The sequence below is a fragment of the Pinus tabuliformis genome, chromosome 6 (genome assembly GCF_031772625.1).
Source record: "Pinus tabuliformis cultivar Carrire ecotype Pingquan chromosome 6, CPIR1, whole genome shotgun sequence".
Lineage (NCBI taxonomy): Eukaryota > Viridiplantae > Streptophyta > Pinopsida > Pinales > Pinaceae > Pinus > Pinus tabuliformis.
The window spans coordinates 73,945,320-73,967,683 of NC_142292.1; positions in this window are offsets into that span (position 1 = coordinate 73,945,320).

Below are 22,364 nucleotides of genomic sequence, written 5' to 3' on the forward strand. Positions count from 1 at the left end.
AGGTGTCCCACCTGCTGGGAAAGCATGCTAACTGTCTGCACCTTCTTTTCTTTGACTCTCTGTAGTTTCTTCAAGGTATTCCTCCTCTAAATGGGGATTTAGCCTATGCCTCTTAGCACCAGGCTAATCTGATGGACCACTGACAGGGGTAGCCACTTCTCTGTCTTTCTTTAGGCTCTTTTCCTCATTCAAAGGAGTCTACAAAATTGGGGGGTCTCCCATGTTGACTTGAGTTGGGTGGGCATGTGTTTGAGCCTGCTCCTGAGAGGTTTGAAGCTGCTTTGACATGGTTGATTGTTTTGTTGTTGGAGTGCTGGTCTCTTTTTCTTTTCCCTATGATGTCTCTGCAAGTGGTGCACTGGTCTCGTGTGAGTGCCTTTGTGTGGTATCAGCTATTGAGGCACTAGTCCCTGATGTTGGCTTATGAGAAGTCTCAAATTGCACCTGTCCAAAATAATCCAGGTCAAGTGTCTTTTCCAGATCTTTCATTACATTTTCTACATTGACTTGATCACTATCCATTTCTACTAGGGTCCCTTCCCTCCATTCATCCATGTTAGCATATTGCTCAATCTCTAGAATTCTGTGATGAAAATATGGTAGTAGTCTATTTTTCATCCTTCTATCACAAATGAAACTGTGGGGATCATATGGAGTCCAACTAAAACTTTTGTTTAATTTCATGTAGTCTTCTAGGAATTGTTCTGCTGCTTTCCCTGCTTCCCTATTGTTGCAGACAAATGGGCCTAAGTGATCCTTGATCCTCAGTTTTGATTTCTTCTTAGCCTTAGTAAAATGAATCAGATATGAATTTATCATTTGTCTATAATACTCCAATGTAAACAACCTCATCGGAACATATTTGGGTAGCTTGAATGGGAAAAGCTCACACCCATATACCCTAATCTCTGTGTGATTCTGGTATAAATACCAGTCACCTACTCTGTACTGTTTGGAGAGCTGAAGGATTCTTTTGATGTCATCACTAATCCTGGGAGGGGAATTCCCTGTCAGCAAGGTGGTCACTTGGCAGACAAACTGGTCAATGAACTCATTATATGAATAAGGGCAAGCAAAAGATTGATGGAAGATAGAAATCCAAAAGATAACAGACCTTGGATTACCCTTTGTATCAAGTTTCTTAATAGAAAATGGGAATTTGTCTGACTGATAGTAGAGGATGAGGTGATATATGAAGGTGGAATACTTGAAAACCTTTTCATTCTCCAGTCTCATGAACTAGTCATGAATTTTCTCAGCAATAAATGAAGCATAATCGTACTTGACAACAGGGGGCTGGCCATGGGTAAAGATAAACATCAACACTGGGGTCAATTCACCTACATACTCACTAGTGTTGAATCCCATGACTGCAGATATCATATCAACTATGATTTTTCCTGTATCTGTGAAGAAAACTGAGATATAGGGAGGGGGATCTTTAGGTTGATGGTCTTTTAATATTAAAGTCTGGCAGAGGTGATTGAGTTCAGATTGGGATATTTTAGTTGATTTATCAAGTAAATTTCCAAGGGAAATGCGGGTGAGGGCTTGACTAGAATGAAATTGCAACATCTCATTGATTGAGTTTGTAGTTATTGTAAAGAGGACTGTTTGGTTGGGAGACATCACTGCTCTGAGGTTGATATTGTAATTTTCATGGCACTGATGGATTATGTCAGGGAAAACATGCACAGAGGGGAGAAAGTACATTGTGAGGTTGGATTCCCATAGTCCTAGGGCATCATATCCATTCAAGTGGTTATCTCGACATTGGCAAAAAACTTTCAAATGGTATTTATCAGTGATTAGGTATTTTATTTGAAAATCCTTATCTACGAGAGGCAGATAGTCTAAATCACAGTGAGGGGTGGTAATGGGTGCAATATTTAGGGCTACTGGAGTTTCCATATTGGTTCTTGTGGATTCAGAAAGGAAACTGAGGTTTTTTAAGTGAAAATGATGAAATGGCAGGTCTGGGAACTTGAATTTCAAGTATAGTGACTGAATTATGGTGAATTGGGATTCTTTTCAATTAAATTTGTAGTGAAAGCAAGTATTCAGAGGGTTTCCTGATGGGAAATTGGTAAATACCTACTTTTAGGGATGCACAATAGAATGCAGGTACACTAGGTGTGACTGGATGGCTCTGGGTAGCATCGACTGTGTTAGCGCTTGAAATTTCACCTCAGGCTGAGAAAGGTAAACCTCAAGGCTACATCAAACCATTTAGCCTCGTAGCTAGCCCTACGGGGCAGGAGAAGGCTCTCTCCGGTCAATCTCGGCAGATCTTCAATGGGATGAGATGACCAACAAGGTAACACTGATATTAGGCTAGTAAACTGATTAAAAAGGTTGATTTGGGGTTTTTTGGGGTTTTTGGTGGCAAATTGAGGAGCTGCAATTTCGGGTGCGGGGATTGAGCTCAGGTTTTGCAGGTGGGTCTTTGGGGCAAGGTAGGAGTTTGTGTTGATGCCTTTAGCTGAGATGGATGATCAAGGAAGAAAAAAGAGAAAGCTAAAGAGGGCAAACAATGACTTTGAATCCTCTCTAGATAGTGGAAAACATAAACATTAAACAAATTTGAAAGCTGAGCATGGCAAGCATGAATTCAAACTTTATCACTTCATTTGTTTAATAAGGTGCAGTAAAGAAAGAGATGGAACACATAAACACACTTACAATTACAATAAGAGAACACACCATCAACATAAGAGTCCACAAGAATCCCAATGATGTCTGCAAAACCCTGGTCTTCCTTTTCCTCAAATTGCAGAGAGACAAGTAAAATATACAATAGGAGCTTCTCCCTCAAGAGTCCAACCCTGAAAATGAGCAAGAAAGTACATAATATAGATGATCTAACCTCTTTCCCTGCCTCCATGGGTCGAGCTCACTATCCTAGGAGCTGTTTGAACCACTTCTAAACTAAGCACTACAAAATAGGCAGTCAAAACAACTTGCCTCTATAAACTTGGAAACCAGTTAATACATTCAATTTTTACCCTTTACATGCAAGAATCTTCTAGAAGAGTTAAACAAGAGTAAAAATATCCAAAAATTGCCACAAGTATAGTCAAGAGGATCACCATCCACCTCAGAAAGTCAAACTGGAGCTAAACTGCGTTTTCTGGGCTGAACTGGTCAAATCAGGCAAAGTTCCCTCAACGGGTCGCGCACATCTTCCTCAACGGGTTGCGCACTTTGGAGCCCTGTTTGGAGGCCTTCCCGGTCTCATAATGAGGTGCAGGATAGCTCGTTGGAAAGGTCTCTGAGTCTACTTTCCAAACCAACCAGAATTTTTAGATGTGGAGGTAATTTGCCCAGTCAAAAGTCAATTCTCCCAAGACTACTTCTGCAGCTCAAAAAAGGGGCAGAAAGTCAAAATTTGGCTGTATTTTGACCTTTTGGAGGCCCAAAACTCCATAAAAACTCAAGTCCATCCATGGGCATATGTAACTTTGCATAAAAAATCAGGAAATGCTGAGTTTTTGTGAAAAGGAGTTGCCATGACAAAGGGTCTCACCGGGGTGAGACCCGTTGAGAAGCCAAAACCTGTAAATTTCCCAAAAATACCAAAATTACCCAAAATTCTCAAAATTTTTTGGGATTTGTGCTGTAGCTTATGCTAATGAGTGCCATGATCCTTGAGGGAAGCCTCAGCCAAGATACGGAGGGGATTTGGCCTCTTTCTCCTTTTTTGTGCCTTGGCCAACCGCCTTGGATCCGGCGATTGTAATTTTGACATTTCTCTAAAACCATGACACCTGTGCAAAACGTGAAGGAGGTTTTTCTTCTTTGGCATGTTTTGGACAAAAACCTCTCTCAGTTTTCCAAAATTCATCTTTTATTGCTCTGGAACATCATTTGAGTGCGACTTGTCCCGATGTGTGAAACAAGGAATTTTGTCGAAATGGAGCGAAATGAAGGGGATAGGGGGCTTCTAAATTCTTGGGGAAATTTTTGGAAGTAGGGAGGGATGTTAGGAAGCAGGGGAAAGTGGAATCTCAGAGATTGAGTGAGGGGAAGGGGTCCAAAAGGGCAAAACACAGGCCCAACCTAGAAAATTGCCAAGTTGTAGCTAGAAACTAGGGTTTGTGCAAAAATGAGGAATTTGGCGGATCTAAGGGATGGGAAGTGTTTGATAAGGTACTTTAAGGATAGGGAAAGGTGTATGAACATCAGGAAACAAGTTTTTCCGATGATTTGACCGTCCAAGAGAAATTTGCTTTCAAAACCCTAGGAGAGGGAAATGACCTTGCCAAGGCACAACTGAAGCATGAACAAGATGTAAAATGACTCATTAGACACTGACATGACAATGAAAACCCTATGAATGATGATAGAATCAGCTGAATGGTGACATGGACCAACATTTTGACAACTTTAGAAGGAGTTAAGGCAAACCCTAGACCTAATGCCTAGTGACCAAATTTTGCTTGAAAATTCTTTGAAATGACAAAATTTGACTTGGAAACTCTGAGACCACTTTGTAAGAGCATATTTGATCACTGGAGGAAGGCTGGGAAGACTGACACTAACATTGGCTCCAATGGGGATGGCATCTCCTTGGAGGTGCCAAGAACCTTAGACATCTGGGAGAGCAGACCAGTGCTTGCAACCATTGGGCGATGGAGTCATTATTTACACCTTTGACACAAAACTTTGACACATTTATTGAATGAAAACTTGACTGAAAACTGACTGAAACTTAACTGAAGCTTGACTCAAACCGACTCGATGGCAAACTGAAATAACTTGAAAAAACTCACTCAATAGACCAAACACAAATGACTCATGACTGACTTAACTAAAACAAGAGAAGGGCAGCAGTCCAGCAAGATGTGAAATCATGATGACAACCACCGGTGTTTCTTACAAGACTATATACATCAAACTATATCAAAATTCCAATGCAACCAATCAAGAAGATGCCTTCTTGATTGATTCTCCTGATTAGATCTTCTAGTCAACAATACAAACCTATCACTGGGCATCCAAAAACATAGTTGACCATATTCTCCTTCATCACTGAATACTGCAATAAACACTATCACTGCTGGCTGCAACAAATCTGCCATTAGATCCTGGAAAACATGAAGACTTGACATTGCCACCTCCTGCTGAAAGAACAAGGTATCCTTTGCTTCAAATTCTGATATGCCTTCATCATGTGCTTCGGTGAAAGTATGCTCATGGGCTTCAAAAAACTCTGAACAAATGGATGGGCAGATCTCTTCTTGTACAAACATTTCAACACATGAGACATATGAGGAGGAATCTGAAATGGAATCCTGAATGCTATGAGCTTCGGTAGTTTGACAATATGGTAGGTCATCTTCAAATGATATGACAGCCGGATTATCATCTTTGTGAAGGAAAACATTATCTATTTGCTGATCTACAAGACAATCATCTTCTTCAACAGAGGAAGAAGTTTCCCCAACACTTTCCTGACTATGTATGCATTGCAAATCTGCTGTAGCTTGGGATGTAACAAGACCTTTCAAGAGCTGATCTATCTCTTCTTCAGACAAAGGAGACAATGCCTTTTGGTTTCTTTTGCTTAAACAATAATTATCTTCATATGACAAGGCATTCAAACTATCATTTATTATTGAGTTATTGAAAGGAGATTCATCACTTACTTGCACAAAGATCTCACCTTGCTGTTCATGAACATCTGAATCCAAAACTCTGTCTATGATCTCAACAGCATAGCTCTCTTTGATGGGCTTCAGCACAAGATATTCCTGGTCATCATAATCTAAATGTTGTTCTGAAGTAGTTGTCCTAACATTATCACATTCTGCAATCAACACTGGACTTACTTGCATACCGCTGTCTTCTGTGGGCAGATCTGAAACAACATTTGCTCTTTCCTCATTTTCAACCATATTGAAATCTTCAGCCTGCTGATCTTGGCAAGTATCCTCTAAGATTTCGGTGTGCTGCTGAAATGGATTCTCATACAAAGCCTCCATGATCTCAACATCCATAAAATTATCATCTTCATAATATTTCTCAAGACTTTCAATAAAATTATGTACATGGCTACAACAGTTCTGAACTAAAATCAAAGATGGATATGATTCTTTATATTTTTCAAAGAACACGGTATGAAAATCCCTTAAACAATAAATTGAAGCAGATGGCAAACTTTCATACCAGGATCGGGCTTCATCTTCCAGAGTAGCCATAAACATTTTCATCAAACAGTCCTCAGGAAAATTGATCTTTAACTTGCGAATATGCATATGAAATCTAACTAGATGTAAAGCAGCATCTTTCTTACCATCAGCGTTAAATTTGGGCAGATTCCTTGACCAATCTACCTTGGGCATCTTATTCGGAAAACCTAGAATGTGATCTCGGCTCAAGGGAGCATATCTTCTTGCAATCTAATCCATCTTGAAAATCTCACAGCTACTGATCTTTCTGCAGTGAAGTCACCATGAAGTACAAGTTGCTGGATTCTTCAGTGAAAGGAGTCGCCAGGTGAATGATTTCGGCCTTTCAAGTGTCTGATCGTGGTCCACCATCAACAATCAGATCTGGACTTGATACATGTACTGGGGTAAAATGCAAATGAAGTGTTGTATTCACAAGCTCACGGAGATTGACTAAAGCAGCGTTTATCTACTAACGCTGATGTAAAACAAGAGCGTTTTCGAAGGCTACCTGGCGTAACTTCAGGCTCCGTCTAAGACTTATGAAATAACACGTCAATGAGCAAAGGATTAGATTTTCTCCCCAATATGGTCGCCAGTATGTTAGCGCTTGAAATTTCACCTCAGGCTGAGAAAGGTAAACCTCAAGGCTACATCAAACCATTTAGCCTCGTAGCTAGCCCTACGGGGCAGGAGAAGGCTCTCTCCGGTCAATCTCGGCAAATCTTCAATGGGATGAGATGACCAACAAGATAACACTGATATTAGGCTAGTAAACTGATTAAAAAGGTTGATTTGGGGTTTTTTGGGGTTTTTGGTGGCAAATTGAGGAGCTGCAATTTCGGGTGCGGGGATTGAGCTCAGGTTTTGCAGGTGGGTCTTTGGGGCAAGGTAGGAGTTTGTGCTGATGCCTTTAGCTGAGATGGATGATCAAGGAAGAAAAAAGAGAAAGCTAAAGAGGGCAAACAATGACTTTGAATCCTCTCTAGACAGTGGAAAACATAAACATTAAACAAATTTGAAAGCTGAGCATGGCAAGCATGAATTCAAACTTTATCACTTCATTTGTTTAATAAGGTGCAGTAAAGAAAGAGATGGAACACATAAACACACTTACAATTACAATAAAAGAACACACCATCAACACAAGAGTCCACAAGAATCCCAATGATGTCTGCAAAACCCTGGTCTTCCTTTTCCTCAAATTGCAGAGAGACAAGTAAAATATACAATAGGAGCTTCTCCCTCAAGAGTCCAACCCTGAAAATGAGCAAGAAAGTACATAATATAGATGATCTAACCTCTTTCCCTGCCTCCATGGGTCGAGCTCACTATCCTAGGAGCTGTTTGAACCACTTCTAAACTAAGCACTACAAAATAGGCAGTCAAAACAACTTGCCTCTATAAACTTGGAAACCAGTTAATACATTCAATTTTTACCCTTTACATGCAAGAATCTTCTAGAAGAGTTAAACAAGAGTAAAAATATCCAAAAATTGCCACAAGTATAGTCAAGAGGATCACCATCCACCTCAGAAAGTCAAACTGGAGCTAAACTGCGTTTTCTGGGCTGAACTGGTCAAATCAGGCAAAGTTCCCTCAACGGGTCGCGCACATCTTCCTCAACGGGTCGCGCACTTTGGAGCCCTGTTTGGAGGCCTTCCCGGTGTCAGAAGGAGGTGCAGGATAGCTCGTTGGAAAGGTCTCTGAGTCTACTTTCCAACCCAACCAGAATGTTTAGATTTGGAGGTAATTTGCCCAGTCAAAAGTCAATTCTCCCAAGACTACTTCTGCAGCTAAAAAAAGGGGCAGAAAGTCAAAATTTGGCTGTATTTTGACCTTTTGGAGGCCCAAAACTCCATAAAAACTCAAGTCCATCCATGGGAATATGTAAATTTGCATAAAAAATCAGGAAATGCTGAGTTTTTGTGAAAAGGAGTTGCCATGACAAAGGGTCTCACCGGGGGTGAGACCCGTTGAGAAGCCAAAACCTGTAAATTTCCCAAAAATACCAAAATTACCCAAAATTCTCAAAAAATTTTGGGCTTTGTGCTGTAGCTGATGCTAATGAGTGCCATGATCCTTGAGGGAAGCCTCAGCCAAGATACGGAGGGGATTTGGCCTCTTTCTCCTTTTTTGTGCCTTGGCCAACCGCCTTGGATCCGGCGATTGTAATTTTGACATTTCTCTAAAACCATGACACCTGTGCAAAAAGTGAAGGAGGTTTTTCTTCTTTGGCATGTTGTGGACAAAAATCTCTCTCAGTTTTCCAAAATTCATCTTTTATTGCTCTGGAACATCATTTGAGTGCGACTTGTCCCGATGTGTGAAACAAGGAATTTTGTCGAAATGGAGCGAAATGAAGGGGATAGGGGGCTTCTAAATTCTTGGGGAAATTTTTGGAAGTAGGGAGGGATGTTAGGAAGCAGGGGAAAGTGGAATCTCAGAGATTGAGTGAGGGGAAGGGGTCCAAAAGGGCAAAACACAGGCCCAACCTAGAAAATTGCCAAGTTGTAGCTAGAAACTAGGGTTTGTGCAAAAATGAGGAATTTGGCGGATCTAAGGGATGGGAAGTGTTTGATAAGGTACTTTAAGGATAGGGAAAGGTGTATGAACATCAGGAAACAAGTTTTGCTGATGATTTGACCATCCAAGAGAAATTGACTTTCAAAACCCTAGGAGAGGGAAATGACCTTGCCAAGGCACAACTGAAGCATGAACAAGATGTAAAATGACTCATTAGACACTGACATGACAATGAAAACCCTATGAATGATGATAGAATCAGCTGAATGGTGACATGGACCAACATTTTGACAACTTTAGAAGGAGTTAAGGCAAACCCTAGACCTAATGCCTAGTGACCAAATTTTGCTTGAAAATTCTTTGAAATGACAAAATTTGACTTGGAAACTCTGAGACCACTTTGTAAGAGCATATTTGATCACTGGAGGAAGGCTGGGAAGACTGACACTAACAGACTGCAAAGTTTGAAGTTGGTTGGTGGCTGGGAGCACAAGCTGGTTGACCTCATTGTTAAGTTTGCATGGATGTACAAGTTCGCAGAATAGAACGACGAAACGATTTGTTTTGTTTTTTTATACAAAGTCAAGAATTTGGCGGGTTTCAGGATTTGGACGGGTGACGTCGACGGATGGATGATATGATGTTTTTTCGTTTAGTGGGAGGTGGTAAGCGATTTTTATCGCACTGCTTATGGAGGGTAAGTGGTATTTGGGCTCATCCGCGCGATTCCATAGAATGAGTGACGCGTGGCAGAGGCACTGTTCACAAAACCGCTTCACGACCGCATGCTAATTTTCGGTTGTAGAGGGCCGTGCGATATGCACGATAATTGTCAGATCTCAGAGGCTTGATCGGACGACTATTAGGGAGGTAATGTGACGAGGTTTTAATGAAAGCAGGCCCGATATAACTAAAGGTTTTTTAATCATATCGGGGGCAACAGGATTGGTCGAGAAAGTTATTAGTTAACCATGAGGGTTAATTAATCCTTTTTTTAATGTGGCGGGGGTCGGGTTCTTAATTAGTTATGGATTAACTAATTAATCCCATTTACAAATGTATTATGGTTATATTTTAACCGAAGGGGCAATAAATTAAGAATTTGGGGTTTTTACATAGTTAAAGTAATACATGAGCAAGAAATATTTATATAGTGGAACTATATAATAATATAAGTTAACAGTTAATATGACCAAGTGAAGTAAGCGCTAAGTCTAAACATTTTGATGTGTATATTTAAACTTAGGCTAAAGGAAAAATGAGGGTTTTTATGAAAAGTATTTTAATTTCCCTTAGGAAAAACTTGTTAAGGGAATGAATGATTTATGAAGGGGTGTGATTATTAATGAATGGTCTTAAGTACTTTAGGCATTATACATTATTGGGCCAAGGGTCCGGTCCCTCCAGAAGTAAATGAAATGCTCTGAGCCCCTCTAATTTGATAGATACCTTGGTACTTAGGGGAAATTAGTGAAAATTTAGGGGAAATGAGTAGGGGAGTTAATTATTTTGACTTTGCTTGCTTGATATGTCTTTCATGTGCTACATGCCATTTGCCTTATGATGAAAGTAAAAGATTTACACATTTAAACTTATCATTCACCATATGTTATTCTGCAACCATCATCTACCTACCCTGCCTACTTAACCTAGAATTTTTACTTCTTTATTAGGGTGCACTTAGACTGGCAAACCCTTATCAAAATTTCTTTTCTTTTGCATGGTAATGCCTATCTAAGTCTACACTTATTACATCCAAGAGCTCAGATTACACTGTTGAGCTCCTTTTTTCACTCTACCTATCTACTTATCTGCCAAGATTAAACTGTTTGGTCATATCTTTATTCTCTACTTCGAAAACATGAAATTGAAAATATGAACTAGTCAAGCTTAAACTATTTGACTATTCATGAATTGTGGCATAGGTGACAAGCTGCACACAATTTTTTATTATACAAAAGGTAAAAAAATAGTGGCATTTAGACTTGCACACTTTCCTGGTCTTTTCTTTTTGATGGGGTTCATTTTCTTTCATTTTTTTGACCATCTTTTATTCTTTTTACCCTTTGATTTTTCTTTTAGGGTATACCCTCTTTACATTTTTTAATTTCTTGAGTTTTTCAAAAATATGGAAAACCTTTACAACAAGTAAAGATATGACCATATTACATAGCTCATCGAGTCAATCATGATATATGACACCTATTGGTATAGGGGCATAACAGTGGCTCCACTTGGGGATGGCTTTTCCTGGTGAAAAGTCAAGAACAGTAGATTAGTGGCCTCTGAATGACTTTGACTATGCTCTGCAATCTTATTTTGCTTGCTGCTTTATTGTATGTATGACTGTAAAGCTTTTGGATCTTACGACCTTCTCTCCAGGCTTCAACTTCAAAAGGTTATTGTCCAATCAAATCTTTGAAATTACAAAGGATATAATATGTACATAAACAACCTGGTGACATTAGTATGTAGGATCAAAGTAATGCTTTAACATCTGACCATTGACTGGTCCTTCTTTTTCCTCTATACCATCCAATTTTTTTAGAAAATATGTATTGTTTCCTTTGAAAGCATAGATGATGTATGGTCCTTTCTGTAGAAATTTTGAATAATTTAACACATATTCAACAGAGATTATCCTGATCATATACTATTGTGGAATACATACACAATACATAAGCTCCTCTATGTTGATCATCAATATAGCAGCATCAATAACAATAAAACATCAAGAGCATTCACACATTAACACAGTATGTAACCCGGGGAAAGCATCTTGCTAAAAATCCCACACTATCTGTATATTAATGATTGAGACCATGTAACATTAAAAAGTACAATGCTTATCACAAGCAATCCAGTACCAGCTCCACCTGTTACACACAATACAGCTCAGATCTGATCTCCAAATCTATTCCACTGCTTGCCTGCCTCAACTACTCAATACCCGCTCAAGAATGAATGAGAATGATCTACCAAACTCGTATTTCACCTCCAAAGAATCACTCACAATGTGTAAGACGTGAGCAGAAGCTACAAATTGGGCAAATACATGAGCAAACTCATTGGCATACTCAATCCCTTGATTGTGCAAGATCTGATGCACAACTATAGTCACAACTGATAGCAATCTGATTCTCTAACACCTGTCCCTGCTGAACTGAACATGCACTGACATGCAACTGAGTTAAATGATGTATTCTATAGTTGTATTATGAGTTAATAATTAGTTTAACAACTCATCATTAGTCTATTTGTAGTTAGACTAACTACAACTAGTTTAACGAAGTCAAACTGAACACAACTCCATCAACTCCACAATCAACTCCACCAAACTCAACTGATTGAGTTCTAACTGAAGTCATGCATGCAAAAACTCAACTGACTCATAAGAAAAGTGTACTTCCTTCTGACAGCTGCATGGGCCACATCTTTAGCTCAAACTGAAGTGCTCCAAGAGAATAAGATCAAGTTTATAGTCCAAATATTATTATGAGACAATAATATTTGACTTTTCTATTTTTGACAGCCAGTCTAAAAATAGACTTTGATCACCCACACTGTGATCACTCACACTGTGGTCACCCACACTGTGGTCACCCACAATGTGATCACCCACACTGCGATAACTCACACTGTGATCACCCACACTGTGATCATCCACACTGTGATAAAAAATAGAACTTGCGCCATAATTTGCCTGCGGGCCCACTTAGTGAAGGCGACTCTTTTCACTAAGCTCTATCATCTTGTTGCAATCTCAACACTCCCTCTCGACAAGATATGGATTATCAGCAACCCTATCCTGGCTCGGTGGTACTCGAATTTGCTCCTGGTGAGAGCCTTCGTCAGAATATCAGCATCCTGATCCTCCATTGGAATGTATGAAAGCAACATGATCCTCCGCTGCACACAATCTCTGATATGATGGTACCTGATGTCAATATGCTTAGATCTATCATGAAATACAGGATTAGCCGAGAGTTTAATGCAACTCTGGTTATCACAGTAAATCACAGTAGGATCCAAATGAGAACCGAACAAACCAACTAGGATCTTCCTCATCCATATAGCCTCGCATGCAGCCAAACTTGCTGCCATATACTCGGCCTCCGCTGAACTGAGTGCCACGGATCTCTACTTCCTGCTGTACCAAGAAACTATTGTCGATCCAATACTGAAGACCCCTCCTGATGCGCTCTTTCTGTCCGTTGGGCTCCCTGCCCAATCTGCATCCGTGAAGCCACATAGCTTCACCTCATCCTCCTGTCTGTACCAAAAACCATATCCCGATGTGCCTCTCAAGTAGCGCAATACATGCTTGCCCGCCTTCCAGAAGAGATTGGTAGGCTTAACCATAGCTTGTGAAAGCTGGTTAACTGCATAGCATATATCAAGTCTTGTATTGACCAAATACATCAGCAACCCCACCAACTGTCCATAAACAGTGGCATCCACTTCTTCTCCCGAAGTGGCATCCTCCTTCCTCCAACCTCCAGGAAGAGGAGTGTCAATAGGGTTGCAGCCATGCATGTTGAACTTCTCCAGTATCTCCCGAGCATACTTGCCCTGAGAAACAAACAATCCACCACTGCGCTGCCATATTTCCAATCCTAGAAAATAGTGAAGGAGGCCCAAGTCCTTCATCTCAAACTCTGTAGCAAGATCCTTCTTGCATGACAGTATCAACAGCTCATCACCCGTTAGAATCAAATCATCAACATACAGTACAATGATAAGCAACTTACCCTCCACCACAATCTGGTATAGGTTAGGATCTGCCTCGCTCTTGGAGAATCCAAGTCCTGTGAAATAGTTGTCTATCCGTGTGTACCAAGCACGTGGTGCTTGCTACAACCCATACATCGCTCTCTTGAGCCTGCACACATGCGACTCGCTGCTGAAGACCTCAAAACCTTCGGGCTGCTCAATGTACACCTCCTCCTCAATGACTCCATTGAGGAATGCAGTCTTCACATCCATCTGATGAATGTGCCATCCCATCTGCGCTGAGAGAGCAAGAATCGTCCGTATGGAAGAATACCTTGCGACAGGTGCAAAGGTCTCCTCATAATCGATCCCCTCTATCTGTGAAAAGCCTCGGGCAACAAATCTTACCTTGTACTTCTCCACACTCCCGTTAGCTGCCTGCTTGACCTTGTAGATCCATCTCGAACCCACCACTGATTTCCCTTCCAGTCTAGGAACAATCTCCCATGCACTATTTCTGACAATAGAATCATACTCTTCCACCATGGCGTCTACCCATGCAGGATCCTCCATAGCTTCCTCGAAAGAGGATGGCTCAGTCACAACACACTTGCTCATCAGAGCCATGTATCCAGTGTACCGATCAGGTGACTGTCTCTGCCTGCGTTGGGTTGTAGGTGGTCCTACAACTTTCTCTGCATCTTGAGCCAGTCGCTCAGCTTCTGTCAAGCGCTTTTGCCCTCTGATGGTTGGCGCTGCATGAGTGGTCTCTTCCACTCCATGAACCTCGTCCTATGCCTGATCCACATCCTGAAGCTCATCCTTAGGAACTAATAGCTCCTCATCTGCATGCAAGTGTAGCTCCCTCTCAAGCGAACACTTCATGGCTTTCTCCTCCTGAAATTTTATATCCCGTCGCACAACAGTTTTACCACTGTCTGGCAAATACACACGATAGTTGTGGGGCGTATCATTGTACCCCACAAATATCCCAACCTCTGTGGTCGGCTCCAACTTCTTCCTGGCATCCTTCGTCACATGCATGTAAACGTTAGCACCAAAAATCCTCAAATGAGAAAGATCAGGCTTCTTACCAGAATAAGTCTCCTCAGGTGTATTCATGCCAAGTATCCTATGAGGACAACGGTTCTGCACATAAACTGTTGTATTGCATGCTTCTGCCCACAAGTGAAGGGGTAGGCCTTGATCATGCAACATTGCCTGTGCAGCACCCACAATCGTTCTGTTCTTCCGCTCAGCTACCCCATTCTGCTGTGGGTTATGGGGAGCTATGAGCTCTCTACGAATCCCTTCTGCCTTGCAGAAATCCTTGAACTCATCCGAGATGTATTCACCACCATTATCGCTCCTAAGAGCCTTCACCTTCTTCCCCGACTCCTTCTCGACCAGTGCTTTGAATTCACAAAACTTTGAATATGTCTCGCTCTTCTTCTGCATGAAGAAGATCCAGCACTTACAAGAGAAATCATCAACAAAAATCACATAATACCTGTGTTTTGTTGTCGAAGCAACTGAGAAAGGTCCACACATGTCTGTGTGAATTCTCTCAAGGATCGTCGTGGCGCGACTATCCTTCTCGTGAAAGGTGGCTTTCACAAACTTCCCCAAAGTACACCCCTTGCACTGATCTGACTGCGTAAGTGTGCCTTTAGGAAGCCTTGTAGTGATCTGCTACAGTATCTTCAAGGCTCCATGGTGAAGGTGACCCAATCTCCTGTGCCACAACTCGCCATCATCCCGGCTCACCAATCCTTCTGCCTTTCCCGCCATTGCTGCGCATCCATCTACATGCAACTGATAAAGGTTCCTCACTCGAACCCCTATCTTCCGGGTCTCACCAGTTGTATTACTATGCAGGAAAGCCTTTCCCTTGCTGAAAACAACATCATACCCCTTGTCTTCTAACATCGCTACTGAGATGAGATTCTTCGTCAATCCTGGAACATGCATGACTTCCTTCAATACGAAGGGTTTACCAGACTCCCTCTCAAAGGAAATGGTACTGATACCGATCGCACTGTATCTACCATCATCGCCCATCTCGATGTGCACTCCAAGATCTTTGTCCTCCAGATCAGAGAACAAATCTCTATCTCCCGTCATGTGAAAAGACGCACCACTTGTCCAAGAACCACACTGATCCCATCACACTTGAAACCAAGCATGCGATCAATGAAAAATCAAGCTCAAACTGTGAGGCTAGAGCCTCTCCTGCTGAAGATCCATCAACCTGCTTGTTCTTCTTCTTCTGCGGACAATTAGTGGCATAGTTTCCATGCTGGTGACAGTGAAAACACTTCACCTTGGACATATCCAGCTTCTTGCCTTTCGCACCAGACTGAGAAGCTTTCTTTCTCTTCCCTTTCTTTGCTTTGGCAGCCAAAGCGCAATTCTCTTCATCAGATAACTTTGATGAAGATCCATTCTCACCTTTATTGTTTTTGAGTTTCTCCTTGAGCGCCAGGTCACTCTTGCTTTGGAATAACATTTGCAATCCATTGAAAGACATTTCAACAACACTGCTGCAAATTCGATTTCCACCAGCAACCAACTCAACTACTTCCGATCTAAGATTCGTGAGAACACAATATTTCTCGTACAGAGATTGACTGTATGGGCATTCACCGGATATCTCACCTTCCAAAAGAAGGATGAATCCAGAGGCTACTTGGCCCGATTACAGACTCTGCCTGAAGAAATAAAATGTAAACACTTTCTGAATAATAGATCTGATGATCAATCCTCGCTTGATATCCTGTAAAAATCTCTTCTACAAATCAAGCAGCTCCGATACCATGTAGAAACTTTTCTACAAATCATCTAGCTCTGATACCATGTAGAAATTTTGAATAATTTAACACATATTCAATAAATATTATCCTGATCATGTACTATTGCGGAATACATACACAATACATAAGCTCCTCTACGTTGATCATCTATATGGCAGCATCAATAACAATAAAACATCAAGAGCATTCACACATTAACACAGTATGTAACCCGGGGAAAGCATCTCGCTAAAAACCACACACTATCTGTATATTAATGATTGAGACCATGTAACATTACAAAGTACAATGCTTATCACAAGCAATCCAGTACCAGCTCCACCTGTTACACACAATACAGTTCAGATCTGATCTCCAAATCTATTCCACTCCTTGCCTGCCTCCACTGCTCAATACCTGCTCAAGAATGAATGAGAATGGTCTACCAAACTTGTATTTCACCTCCAAAGAATCACTCACAATGTGTAAGACGTGAGAAGAATCTACAAACTGGGAAAATACATGAGCAAACTCATTGGCATACTCAATCCCTTGATTGTGCAAGATCTGATGCACAACTATAGTCATGACTGATAGCAATCTGATTCTCTAACACCTGTCCCTGTTGAACTGAACATGCACTGACATGCAACTGAGTTAACTGATGTATTCTATAGTTGTATTATGAGTTAATAATTAGTTTAACAACTCATAATTAGTCTATTTGCAGTTAGACTCACTACAACTAGTTTAACCAAGTCAAACTGAACATAACTCCATCAACTCCACAATCAACTCCACCAAACTCAACTGATTGAGTTATAACTGAAGTCATGCATGCAACAACTCAACTGACTCATAAGAAAAGCGTACTTCCTTCTGACAGCTGCATGGGCCACATCTGTAGCTCAAACTGAAGTGCTCCAAGAGAATAAGATCAAGTTTATAGTCCAAATATTATTATGAGACAATAATATTTGACTTTTCTATTTTTGACAGCCAGTCTAAAAATAGACTTTGATCACCCACACTGTGATCACTCACACTGTGGTCACCCACACTGTGGTCACCCACACTGTGATCACTCACACTGTGATCACCCACACTGTGATCATCCACACTGTGATAAAAAATAGAACTTGCGCCATAATTTGCCTGTGGGCCCACTTAGTGAAGGCGACTCTTTTCACTAAGCTCCATCATCTTGTTGCAATCTCAAAACTTTCCATATGAATTCAAACTTCCCATGTTCCCCTTATCCTCTCTTCTGGAATCCCATCTTGGCACTTTATCTCCAAGGTAGAAATCTTCTGCCTTGGTTCTTTTGTCAAAAATATTCTTCAGTTTCTCCTACAATACTTGGGATCTTTGGTACACCTCCTCTCTGGTATGTTGAGTTTATAGTTTGGGTTATCCTTCTTTGAATATCATTAGGTTCTACTTGAGCTTCTTGGATTAGTTTCATAACAGGAATGCCTAGTGATGAAGGAAAAACAACTTCCGTGCCATATACTAACTCATAAGGACTGGTTCCAATGGACTTTTTGGTTGTAAGCCTGTCTACCCATAATGCATTTATCAATTTTTTGTTCCAAGTCTTCTTGTTTTCTTCTAAATAATTTTTTGATGATATTAATGAGACTCTTGTTGGAAGATTCAACCAGTCCATTCCCTTGAGGGTAATAGGCTGTGGAATGGCCCAGTGTAATGTGATACTTGTTACAGAAACTGATCATCTTCTTTGATTTGAAAGCTACAACATTATTAGTAATGATTTTAGTAGGGCAGCCAAACCTGGACAATATATTGGTCTCTAAGAAACCTATGATCACTGTGTCATTGGCCTGTCTGGAGGGGATGGCCTCTATCCATTTAGTAAAATAGTCAGTGGCAGTGAGTATCCATTTATGTTGGCCTGAAGAAGGAGGATGGATTTCACCAATGAAGTCAAGACCCCATTGCTGAAAAGGTTTCTTGATGGAAATGGGTTTCGGGGGTAAAGGTAACAATTTTCTCTTGCCTTCAAAAATTTGACATTTATGGAAAAAAGTTACAAATTTTTTCACATCTGCAAACAAGGTTGGCCAATAGAATCCAGCCCTTAGGATCTTATCTGCAATTGACTTCCAATAGAGGTTTCCACCACAGTCTCTTGCATGAAATTCTTGGAGAGCCTTGTTAGCTTCATTTTTTAATAAACAATTCAATAAAATTCCTTCATGATTTTTCCAAAAAAGAGTATTATCTAAGATACAAAACTTTGAAGCTTTCATTTTTAAAAACCTATTCTTTGTTCTGGATAACCCTGGAGGAGCTTGCAGGTTTTGTAAAACATAAATTACATCAGCATACCAAGGTGAGTCTGAAAAGGCCTAGCTGATTTGTGGAGTCGCCATCTCCTGCTCATCATCCAGTTCATTTATGTCTAGGGCTTCACAATTAGCTTCTGCCATGAGTTTATCCAATCCCTATCCTTTTATCAATTTTGTAGGTTTTATCTCAATATCATACTCTAAGATGGTAGCAATCCACTTACCCCTTTTTCCATCAATTCCACCCTGAGTTAAGATGTCCTTGACAACTGCATTAGGCACATAAGCTATCACATGAGAGTATAATATGTAGACTCTGAAGTCTTTAATGGCTTTTACAAGTGAAAAAGCTTGTTTCTCCATGATTTTGTATTTTAATGATGCATCTCTGAGTGCTTTACTAAAAAAGGCTATAGGTTTTTCACATCCTTGGTCATCCTTTTGTAATAAAACAGTTGCTATGGTGTGTTCTGAGGCAAAAGAAAAAATTATGAAGTCTCTATCAAATTGAGGACTTGTGAGGACCAGTGTTCTAGTTAAGGCCATTTTGATTTCTTCAAATGATTGCTTGGCTTCTACTGTCCATTTGATACTTGAATCCTTTTTAAGCATATTATTTAGTAATCTTATGAGTTCTGCTAAGTTAGAAATGAATCTTCTCAAAAAAATTATTTTCCCTAGGAAAGCTTGAAGTTCTTTGATACTTCTTGGATGAGGTATCTGCAGAATAGCTTTGATTCTGGTAGGGTCAACTCAAATGCCATCCTTGGAAATAATATAACCTAAAATTTTACCTTCCTCTAGACCGAACAAGGACTTCTTTGGATTCAAAGAAATACCATATCTTCTGCATTTTAAAAAGACTTGTCTGAGATGGTCCAAGTGCTGTTGATCAGATTTGGAAAAAAATAGTTAGATCATCTAGATATATAACAAGAAAATCATGAATTTATTTGGTGAATGCAATGTCCATTTCTCTTTGGAAGGTTTCTCCTGTGTTTTTTAGTCCAAATGGAATTTTGATGTACATAAAAGTGCCCCATGGTGTTGTAAAAGAAGTTTTATCTTGGTCATCAGGATGAACCAGGATTTGGTTATATCCTGAAAACCCATGTAAAAGTGAAATTATAGAAGAACCCACTACCCTTTGCAGAATATGATCCATTTTGGGTAAAGGATAGTTATCTTTAAGAGAGACCTTATTCACATTTCTCAGATCAACACATAACCTTATTTCCCCAGTTTTCTTCCTAGTAGGCGTGGAGTATTAAAGAAGGTATGTTTTCATTGACTATTTTGCCATCTTTTCTTTAGAACTCGTAACATCTTTGCATCATGAACTAGGTAGATAATGGGGAATCATGAAAAATCTATAAAGATTTATATGCAACCTGAAAACGCTAATAATTGCCATTTCTTATGCAAGAAAAGGGAAAAACTAAAGATGGCCGCTCCAAAGAAAAAATAGGGCCAAGCTAACCGCTGTCCCTTTGGTGGGGAACCATATGCAAACAAGACGATCTAAATTAAAACATATCAGCCAAGGAAAGGAAAAGGAGATATCGACTCGGCGCAAGAAAACGACCGAATAACTGAGGATTAACAGCTTGGCGAATCCCTCAGGATCCTTTGTTCTTGAGGGGTCGTTGCTTTAACTATTTTTGCATCCTTGATATCTCCGCTTCAGCTGTTATAAGTAGGGGCAACACTGCTAGCCCAGGGGAGACTATTAATTTTTATGTAACTTTGCTCTGTGTTTGAAACTTTGATCATTGACTCTCGTTGAGAAGTGATCCACTGTAACTCTGTTTTAATGATTTAATATAAATTTGGTTGTTGTTCCATCTGTGATTCTGGAATAATCTCAAGCGGTGTGTCCCTGGAGGCTAAGGGCCCGGCCCTGGTGGAACACTTGCTCCTGTATCGATATCTTTAGTTCGTGTGTAGTTTGTATTATCAGCTTTAATCGGTAATCTGGTGTATTTTTTATCATATATCACAACTCTGTTATATTTTATATATCGTTATCTGCAACAGGAAAGTTGTATTGTGCATTCTGATCTTACAACGTATTGCTGTTCCTTTAAAGTCATTAATGTAACACTCCTGTTCTTTACATAACATTATTGTTGTTCGATTGCAGAGTAACCGAGCTGTAATCTTCTTAAATTGGTATTACTGTATTCGTCTATGGTTTATACTTCATACGATTGTTGTTCAATTGACATTGTTGTTCCATTATGAATTGCAATCATTACCCTTTCTAACCGGGATCAATACTTGTGGTATCAGACTCAGATTACTATATCTCTATATGTTGTGTGTATTATTTATTTCAGGACAGTGTATTCACAATTGGCTCTAAGCGCTGTTCTATGTTTCATTGGTAGTTGGTTGTCATTTCATTTCTATTTGCTATCCAATTTACCCTTTGAGTAAAGATTGACATTTGATTTCTAAGATCGTTGTACTTGTTTATGTAGATTAAGGTGTTGATATTCATCAGACTTAGTTGCTGTTACATTTTCTAGTTGCTGTTCCATTTCTTAATTGTTGTTCCATTTCCTGTTATTTGCGTTACTGATTGCTTTGGTGTGCAGAACGATTTGAAACTGTAGTGGGCATTGGCATTTGCTGTCTAGTCCCCAGATTGATGATCTGTTCCTTGATTACTTTTAGTTACATCAGTTTCCAAAGGGATGAGTTATTGTTACTAGACCCTTGACTGATAAATTGCTTAGTTTTCCGAGTGCATGATTTAGGCTTCAAAGTATTTTGCTGTAAGTAGATTTCCTTTCAAGCATCCGTTTACTCTTGTATTTTCTTGAGCACTATACTACTAGCATTACTCTGACAAATGATAGCTTCAAACTGAGTACACTCTTTGAGATAAAAAATCGTTCCTGGATTGACAAGTTAATGTGAGGTAATTAGAGGTGAAAACGACCTTTTTTACGGCTCGACATTTTGGCGTCGTTGCCGGGGAAGAGTGTAGCCATTTGTTTCTTTTTCAGAGTAGTGTAAGAACCTGTTAGGAAAGAAGTGGGTTTTAAAAACGGAAGGTAAGAACCTACGTAAGGAGTATGTAATATCCCTCCTCCCCTGCTCGCTTTCCTGTAGATTTGTTACTGTTTTGTTTGGGTAGAACCTAGTAGTTGATTTGTGTGCATGACTAAGTAGAAAAAGCCAGAAAAGAATCCCAAACCTCTACCCAAGCCTGATAAAGCTAAGGGGCAGGTGACCCTTTGTCAATCGACCTTTATAGATGAAATCCTTAAGAAAGCAGAATCTCAGCCTTCAGTAGGACCTAGAAAAGTTACTTCTAGACAGCCTACTAGTTCCCTTCAAGCCACAGGATCACCATCTGTAGCCTTTGCTGAGGTGCATAGTCAAACCGAAGAGCAAGATTTTCAAGAAATTGAAAATTCTAGCCCAAAATCATTACAAGAAGGGAACCTTAGTAAACTCTGTGAAGGAAGGGGAGAAATAGGAGAAGCGGAAGACCCAAAATCTCCTCTTAGGGTAATTCAACCATTAAGCAGCCCAGATAAGGGAAGTGCTGTAAAAATCATTTATAACAAAATTCAAGAACCTCAATCCCCTCAGACATTAGGCACTCTCATCATCCCAGATAAAGGAAGTACTGTCAAGGCCATCCCCATTAGAGCCATTCCCCCTCGACAACCTAGAAATACCCTCCTAGATATCCCAGAAGGCTATTGGCACATATTTGACCAAATGGCCCAGAATAAGCCTAACACCCAAACCTCTACACTGCAATACCCCATTGTGGATACTGCAACCAATGCACCTATGAAAGAAATTCCCCTCTAGCATATCCCTACATTCCA